Below are 8,317 nucleotides of genomic sequence, written 5' to 3'. Positions count from 1 at the left end.
CCTTTTGGTGTACAGAATGACACTCCAACCAACTGAGCCACCTGGCCAAGGCAGGCAGATGTTATTATTTTTTAAATTTTGAAGAAGAGAAACTTAAAGCTTAAGGATGTTGAATAACTTTACTAAGGATGTGTGTGCAATTCACAGGTAGCGGAGCCAAAAATAAAATCTATGTTCTTAAAAGTCCATTCTTGCTCTATTCTTAAATGAATATAAATAAAGGACTATTATTAAAATAGTCTGAACCTCATTTATAAAATTGGAAGCTTTGCAAAAGTCAAGGACCTAGTAACTCACACAGTATAATTAAAGCAACTGGTAGAAATGGACAGAAAACAATAATTTTAGAAGCCAAATTTGGAGTCAAGTTTCTACTTGACATATTTGTTTAGATAATTGCCTGACACACTCTTCATTTTGCCCTAAAATATGTTTCCTGCCACTGATAATGGTAATGGGTGTCATGGTAATGTACAAGGGGGTTAGGAGGAAATGTCTCAGGGCTTTACCCTGCTGCTGGGCCTTGATAGGATAGCTTATTCCCTACCCTTGCAGGGCTAAACACCTTCCATACAGGTTATACACCTAGGGGAGTTTCCAGGGACGTTGAGAAAAATACAGAAATAATGTCTGTCAGAATCATAGGGAATGTTGGCCCTCTAAGTGATATCTTATTTTTATGTGCTGACATCATGGCAGAATTAAATTTAATATCATAAGGCCAAAAAGCACTGATGAGAAATAATTACCTAATAATATTTGCAGAACCTTAATAGGTATTGAAGGGAACATGGAGGTGAACACAATCCCTGCTCAGGGTATAATAGCTGCAGGAGGACTGGTAAAGCATGCCCTTGGGGGGTGGGGATTGCTTACCAGTATGAGGTTAATTACCTCTTCAAAGACTGACAGAAGTGACATTGACAAGAACAGAAAAGCAGAAGCCCTTGAAAATCATGCTCTTACCTATTGGGAGGAAGAAATAAAGGGATATGTAAAGTGAAATCACCCTGGCATACTGTATGCATCCCTCCTTTTGCTGCTCCTGTCTATTTCTAAGATTGACATGAGAACCATTCCTAACTGGGTATGGCTCAGTCACATTTTAGAATCTTTTAAATGTTTACTTTGAATTTGAAGACAGCAGGAGCCTTAGGAATGATTCACTGAAAAGCTAGGTTCAGTCCAGCATATCTGAAGTGAAGTGTTTTAGAATCGGAGCCTTAGGAATGATTCACTGAAAAGCTAGGTCCAGTCCAGCATATCTGAAGTGAAGTGCAGTTGAAGTGTTTTAGAATTTTTCCAGATCAACATTGAATAGAAGGATAGCCATTTATTACTCTTTATTTTGGAAGGCAATGGTCTGTGGGGACCATCCTCACTAAAATAGGTTTCTTTTTCTTTAAATAGAATACCAAATATAATTGGCATTGCTCCTTGAAAATTAATTCTAAGTTTATGTCACTATTTTGGCTGGCAGTTGGGGTTGATCGGGTGGCCAGCCGGGGTTGGGTGGGGGTGGGGGAACCATGGGAGGTTGGCCAGCCAGCTGCAGGAGGTTGACTGTGGGAACGCACTGACCACCAGGGGGCAGCTCCTGTGTTGAGCGTCTGACCCCTGGTGGTTGCACGTCAATAGCAACTGGTCAACCTGTTGTTCAGTCATTTGGTTGTTCAGCCACTTAGGCTTTTAAATGTGTAGATAAGAGTAAGACACAAAGAAGTTAAAATTACACAACAATTATGCAGTAGAGGCTAGGATTGAGCATAGCAATCTGATTTTAGGTGTTAAACCCTTAACTTCCATGACCTTTTGCTTCTCTGAACACATATGATCTTAGCTATTTATCTGTATTCAACTTACAACATTAATTTTCCCATTGTAATAGATTACTGGACCAATGACTTTCTATTTATAGTCACGTAATTATAATTGCAATACTGCTTATTCTATCATTATTCTTGTCTGGAAGACAAATTCATTACAGAGTATATGATAATGAAATGTACATATAGGAAATATGGCAGAACATACTAGGAAACAAGCAGTTTGAAGTCCATCATGTAAATCTTCAAATGTAACACACATAATTGCTGCTGTTTCCTGTCTTATTCATTACAATTAGCCGCCTCCAGAGTCTCTATGCTGTCACTCTTCTCACTAAGGTGATGTTATCTCTCAGATGATCAAATGTGATGATCAAACATTTCAACTCTGCCTCTAGTTAAATATTTGAATTACACATTTGGGGATATACAGAGAACACATTTCTGATAGCTTGGTTGGACAGATTAGTTAGCTGGACAGCCTAGCAGAGCAGAAAAATCTTAGACTCAGGAATCAGTTTTCATCCAGAGAGAGCATTTACTACAATTCAGTGTTTGGCAATTGCTTAATCTTGCATTTCCCTTTGCCCATCTGTAAAATGGAGATATTTCTGAAACTTCAGAGAGGATGTGTGACAACAATGATAATATTATTATTATTGTTAGGACAGATTCTTTAAGCAGGCATGCTGCTTTGGTTGCTAGTACATCTATTTATGGGTAGACAGTGGAATGATACTGATATTTGGAGCTTTGTTTTATAATAAAGCAAGCCAATTGGTAAAAGAATTTGATTTGAGTTCATAAGAACATTTAAGATTATTTTGAAACTCTTCCTAATGTCTCTATGAATAGTTTAGATTATTGATCAGTGTCCCATACATTATTATTATAAGCATACCACTTTGCATGATATTTAATCATATGTAGGTCTTCTAGATATGACTGTGAACTCTTGCCTAGAAATGACCAACATCCATCAGTCTTCACAGAAATAGCATCTGACACACTGTTTGCCACAGAGCAGATGCTTATTATATGAAAATTAAATGAACAAAATAATTTTAAGTACTCAATGTTGGCATCTGTTGAAATACTGTATTATATTAGAAAATTATAATATTGGCTCAGTGGTCAGTACATTTAATTAATCAGACTTAACTGGAGTGAGGCATGCTTTGCACATTGTCATTTTCCTGTATACATCATGAAAGCTCTGTCCTTTTGTGACATTAATGTCAAAATAACATGGCTATGTCTTTTTGGTAATAAATGAATATGTTTTCTATGGAATCATAGGAACAGTAAGTGATTACACTGACAAAAACAATGTATAATGCTCCAAGGATTAAGCAAATGAAAAGTTTCTGGGGGGAAAAGTGCACATTATTCCATTATTTAAATTAAGTTGACATTATAATTTTCTCAAAAGTTGAATCAGTGAGATAATTCTGTTTGTAGTACAGATATTGATGATTAAAAAGCTTGGCAACTGAGTTGTGACCATAGAGGCAACAATTATGTACTTTATCTGGTATAAATAAAGCTACAATAGGAGAAAATAACCTGTTTTTTTTTGTTAATCCTCACCCAAGGATATTTTTCCATTGAGTTTTAGAGAGAGTGAAATGGAGGGGGAAGACACAGAGAGAGAACATTGATGGGAAGGGGACACATCAATTGGTTGCCCCCTGCATGTGCCCTGACCAGGGCTGGGGATTGAGCCTGCAACTGAGATATGTGCCCTTGCCTGGAATCAAATTCGGGACCCTTCAGTCAGAGGGCCACCGCTCTATTCAATGAACCAAACCGGCTATGGCTAAAATAACATTTTTAAAATTCCATTCTGACTTGCCTGTGGTGACAATATGGCTCACTTATATTTTTGTTGCTCTAAAATGAGGAGTTATGGGGGAAATCGGGTCTTTAGTATCATTATCCTTTTCAAGAGCCAGCTCTCAATTAGTGAGATGAGATCGATTATTTTCCCCTTGCTTTTCTCCTGTGGTTCATTGCATTTGCTCTTCTTGAACTAAAGAGAATATTCAGGGATTTGTGGCAATCTACTGAAAATTTTATAACCTGAATTGACTTTTCAGGTTCAGGCAGCAACACTCAGAATATTAAACTGACACCTTTGAATTTTCCAGGGCTTCTAGCACACATCTTCTTCTCATTTCTACACAGTTTATAGAGTGGCTATTTTCTAAGTCATTGGAGTCTGCAGAAAGTTGCTGCTGACAAGATTTCTGAGAAGGGGAGTAAAGGTGTGACACAGATCCTGGATTGTCCCAGATCCTTGATAATGTTGGCAATCAGGCTATTGGGAGATTCACCATCACTGTCAGTCTAGTTTTCAGGCTGTCTTCAGTGATGCCAAACAATTCAAGACAAGGGTGACCAATGAAATGACAGGAGTGGAAGTGGTGTGGTTTTAGGAATGATCTGGGGATTGTTTGGAATGAAGCAGAACAGTAAGTGCAGGAATGTGTTGTAGTACAAATGTCTCTGTCCTTGGGGGGAGGAGGGGCAGGAATTGGGCATACACTTTTACATTGGCAAGATTCTGCAAACTAGGTTCGTTCCTCAGAGTAGGCCTCAAAAGTCATTTAAAGCTGTAATGAAAATTGGGTGTTTAAAATACAAAATAACCATAGAAAATATGACTTACCATACTCCTGAATAGGAAAGCTGTATAGAACAGTAGTTAAAAGCTTGAGATTATTTTTTTTTACTAGTTGTATGACCTTGGGCACATTAATTTCAGTACATTTCCAGTTTTCTCATCATAAAATGATAATGATAGTAGTATCCACCTCAGAGATTATTTTTGGGGATTAAGTAATGCAATAAAGCATACTGAACATTTCCTAAAACATAAAATTATCAAGAAATTTCAGTTATCACTTCATAATTAATATGAAACTATGATTGTGCCTAAAGAGAAAAGAACTTTTTGTAAAGTTGTTTTCAGTTTATGGAAGATTTGAAAGGAGAGAATGTAAATAATCACAGAATTTATACAGTTGCTCAAAGAACAGCAAAACAGCTCATATTTTATATAAGGAATTCATTAAGAAAGCCCAACTTTATTTCACTATGTCATGGATTTATTAATATTGGAAGATTTTTTAGAGTGGTATTTTGTTTGGTACTAAGACATCTCAACAGTTTCCTTGGGTCTAAATAGATAGTAATTTGAGTTTACATTTCCTTGAAGGTGCCACCTATGTTAGGTGAAGACATTTTATCACTTTTACTTGACAAATGCCTAACAAACACCCAAGATCCTTTCAGAAGGTCAACAAGGTCAAAGGTATTTTTATAATAATACTAAGATATTATTTGCCTCTTTCTCTGTTTTTCATAATTACTCAGTTGGATATTCCAGCGGCTATGTGATGCATGAAAATGAAAAACATTGACTGTAGAAGGAAAATCCAGTTCTCTTCTATTAAGAAAGAGATTAAAGAGATTTGTGAAAATGTTAAACAATGACACTTCCCACTATTTTTTTAGAAGACAAAGATTTTAAAAATAAGAATGTATTATTTATATTACATGCAATGAGCTTGTTTTATAAAAGAATTATATATTTTAAAGTTCTCAGTTGAAAAATCTAATATGAGAAATATTGATAGATAAAATCCATATAAACAAAAATCTCTGTAGAGTTCTCAATAATTTTAAAAAATTTAATGTGGTATGATCCAATAATTTGAAAACTGCTCTTACAGTGAATAGTCTGTGGATATAGGGACATTTACACAGTTTTGGAAGCTCCTCAACAGAACAGAAAGCAAAGTTCTATCTAGGATTAGAGGTCATAATTTTGTTTTATTATGTGCATATTGAACAAACCCCTGTTTTACGGCACCTCTGTGTATGTGAGATACAGATGACCTGATTTACTGCTCACATCAGCCCCTGTGCTAAAATAGCTAAGGGCTGTGTTCCTCCTGGCCTCTCCCTGTCTTTGGTGCTATCATAGACCCAAGAACCTGCTAGTTTCTGTGGGTGCATTTGTCATTCTGTTGCTTCATTTAAAAAGCAATGTAGGAACTTTGCCAATTCCTCAGCTAGAAGAGATGGAGCTTATAACCCAGAGCAGGAGACAGATATTAAAAAATAAGTGCATAAATAAATAAATAAATATATATATATAGTTGAAAATAATTATAAATGCTAAGATTCGTTTTTTATGAAAGCCAACATTATAAAAAATATCCTTCACTGTCCTTTCTTCTTTTAGTTAATCAGTCTATATTCAAAGTTCTGGGTAGACCTATTTGCTCTAATATGATAGATTGGTATAATAATGTCCTCAGTGACACCCTCTTCCCCTTAGTATACCCTTAATATTCTTTCCCACATCGACTCCTAGGTTGACCTTGAGACTTGCTTTAGCAAATGAGATACAGAAAGCAAAAGCTTGAGAAATGTCCGTGCACTGGGCTTGCCTTTTTGCTCCTAGGAACTTTTTTATTGCATGAAAAGAAGCTAGACTTGAGTTGCTTACATGTGCCTAGCTGTCAGTCAAAGCTAATTGTCAGATGTGAACAAGGTCATCTTATATTGTCTAGCCCTAGTTAAGTAGCCTGATGATTGCAGCTGCTTATGAGATGCCGGCGACCAGTCCACATTGCTAATCCACAGAATTGTGAGCAAACCCCCTCCTTAAAACGGTGTTACATAATGCATGACTCTTGTTGGAAAGCAGAGACCACCTCCTACCCCATGTAGCTAGAGTGTAGACCATGATCTAGGCTGGGTAATAACCTAGTGCCAAAAAACAAGTCACCACAAACAGTCTTCTTTTTTGCTTACATAATCTTTAAATCTGGTGACTGGTACCTTTCAATTATGGGAAATTATTATTGTAATTATTTCTTTCTTTTTCTTTTCTGTTTTTGGAACTGCTATTTGTTGAGTGTTTGATATTCTGGACAAAGACCCTAATTTTCTGTCTTTTCCCTTTTTTTTTTTCATTTTTGTTTCCTAAAATTTTTCTTTCACTTCATTTTCAAATCTATAATTAGAATTAATTTTTGGCTTTGGCTATCTTATTTTTACTTTCCCTAAGAGTTTTTATTTTCTTTTACTTCACAACATCCTGTTTTTATTTTTTAGATGAAATATCTGCTCTTTCCTTATCTTTCTAAGGATATTAATGATAGCATATTTGATGATTTCTTCTCATCCTTGCTTCACCTTTATTTATTTTTTTAAGTTACTTGGTGTGTTTGTCCCTATATTTTATGCTGAAGACTTTTCTAAAGTGCTGATTATCATATGCCATGCTCAGGGACTTATCTAGTAGCAATTAAAATATTAATAAATCTGGCTTTAAGATAAACATATTTTATCCCTTTTCTTCTCAAAAGTCATCCCACGATAGTAAACACATAGAGCAAAAATAGTACTATTCCATCTTCAATGAAACTAGAAACATTTGTAGTGCCAAACTACAGTATATATAGACTGAATACCCAGAGGAATGGCAAATAAATTTACAAAGCAGAGTAAGGTCAAATCAAATTCCTGCAGGAGAGTATATTGAAATGAAACAGGCTGGTTCATTCTGAGGAATCCAAGAGATGCCAAGGACTCGGGGAACTAGGTATTACAGAGGCCCGGGCTCAGAGCTGAAGATAGCTAGATTTTTTAAAGTCTGTATCAAAACCATCCAAATCCCTACTAGGCTAGGCTACTATCCCTCCATCACAGAAAAACAGGTATATGTCCTGGAGAATTTGAACCGGAGAAGTCCTGACACATACAGAAGAGTAAGGATGAAGCAAAGTTATATGATGATGAATATGAATGATGGGATATTCTAACTTCCTTTTTCTACCCAGCTACTGAATAAACTTATGCCAGCTAACTTTCTGCTATCCAAATACCCAGAAGGAGATGATGGGATAGGTGGTTGAGGGACTTTTCTGAAGAAATGTAGCCTTCTTGGAGAGAATACTTGCAGATCTCTATATGGACGTTTCCAGTGAAAAGTCTACACACCCTACCATCCTCACTCAAAACCAACCTTTCAAACAAGCCTTGCCCCAATACTCAGAACCTCCAATTATCTTTTCAGTGGTAATTATAATTCATGATATGACACTCTCACACCTGCCAAGGCTTCAGAAGTTATATATTTTATTTTATTATTTTTTAAAATATATTTTTTATTGATTTCAGAGAGGACGGGAGAGAGACAGAGTGATAAAAACATCAATGATGAGAGAAAATCATTGATGGCTTCCTCCTGCATGCCCCCAACTGGGGATTGAGACTGCAACCTGGCATGTGCTCTGACCAGGAATCTAACCATGACCTCCTAGTTCACATAGGTCAATGCTCAACAACAGCCATGCTGTTCAGGTGAGGTTATATATTTTACTAGGCCCAGTCACATGGATTCATGCACCTTGAAAGGAACTGTGGGCCATGAGTCTGCAGTGGGCACAGGGGAAGGTGTCAGCCCAGCCTTC

This window comes from Myotis davidii, unplaced genomic scaffold, assembly GCF_000327345.1.
Source record: "Myotis davidii unplaced genomic scaffold, ASM32734v1 scaffold488, whole genome shotgun sequence".
Taxonomy (NCBI): domain Eukaryota; kingdom Metazoa; phylum Chordata; class Mammalia; order Chiroptera; family Vespertilionidae; genus Myotis; species Myotis davidii.
Note: the sequence above shows the minus strand (reverse complement) of the source record.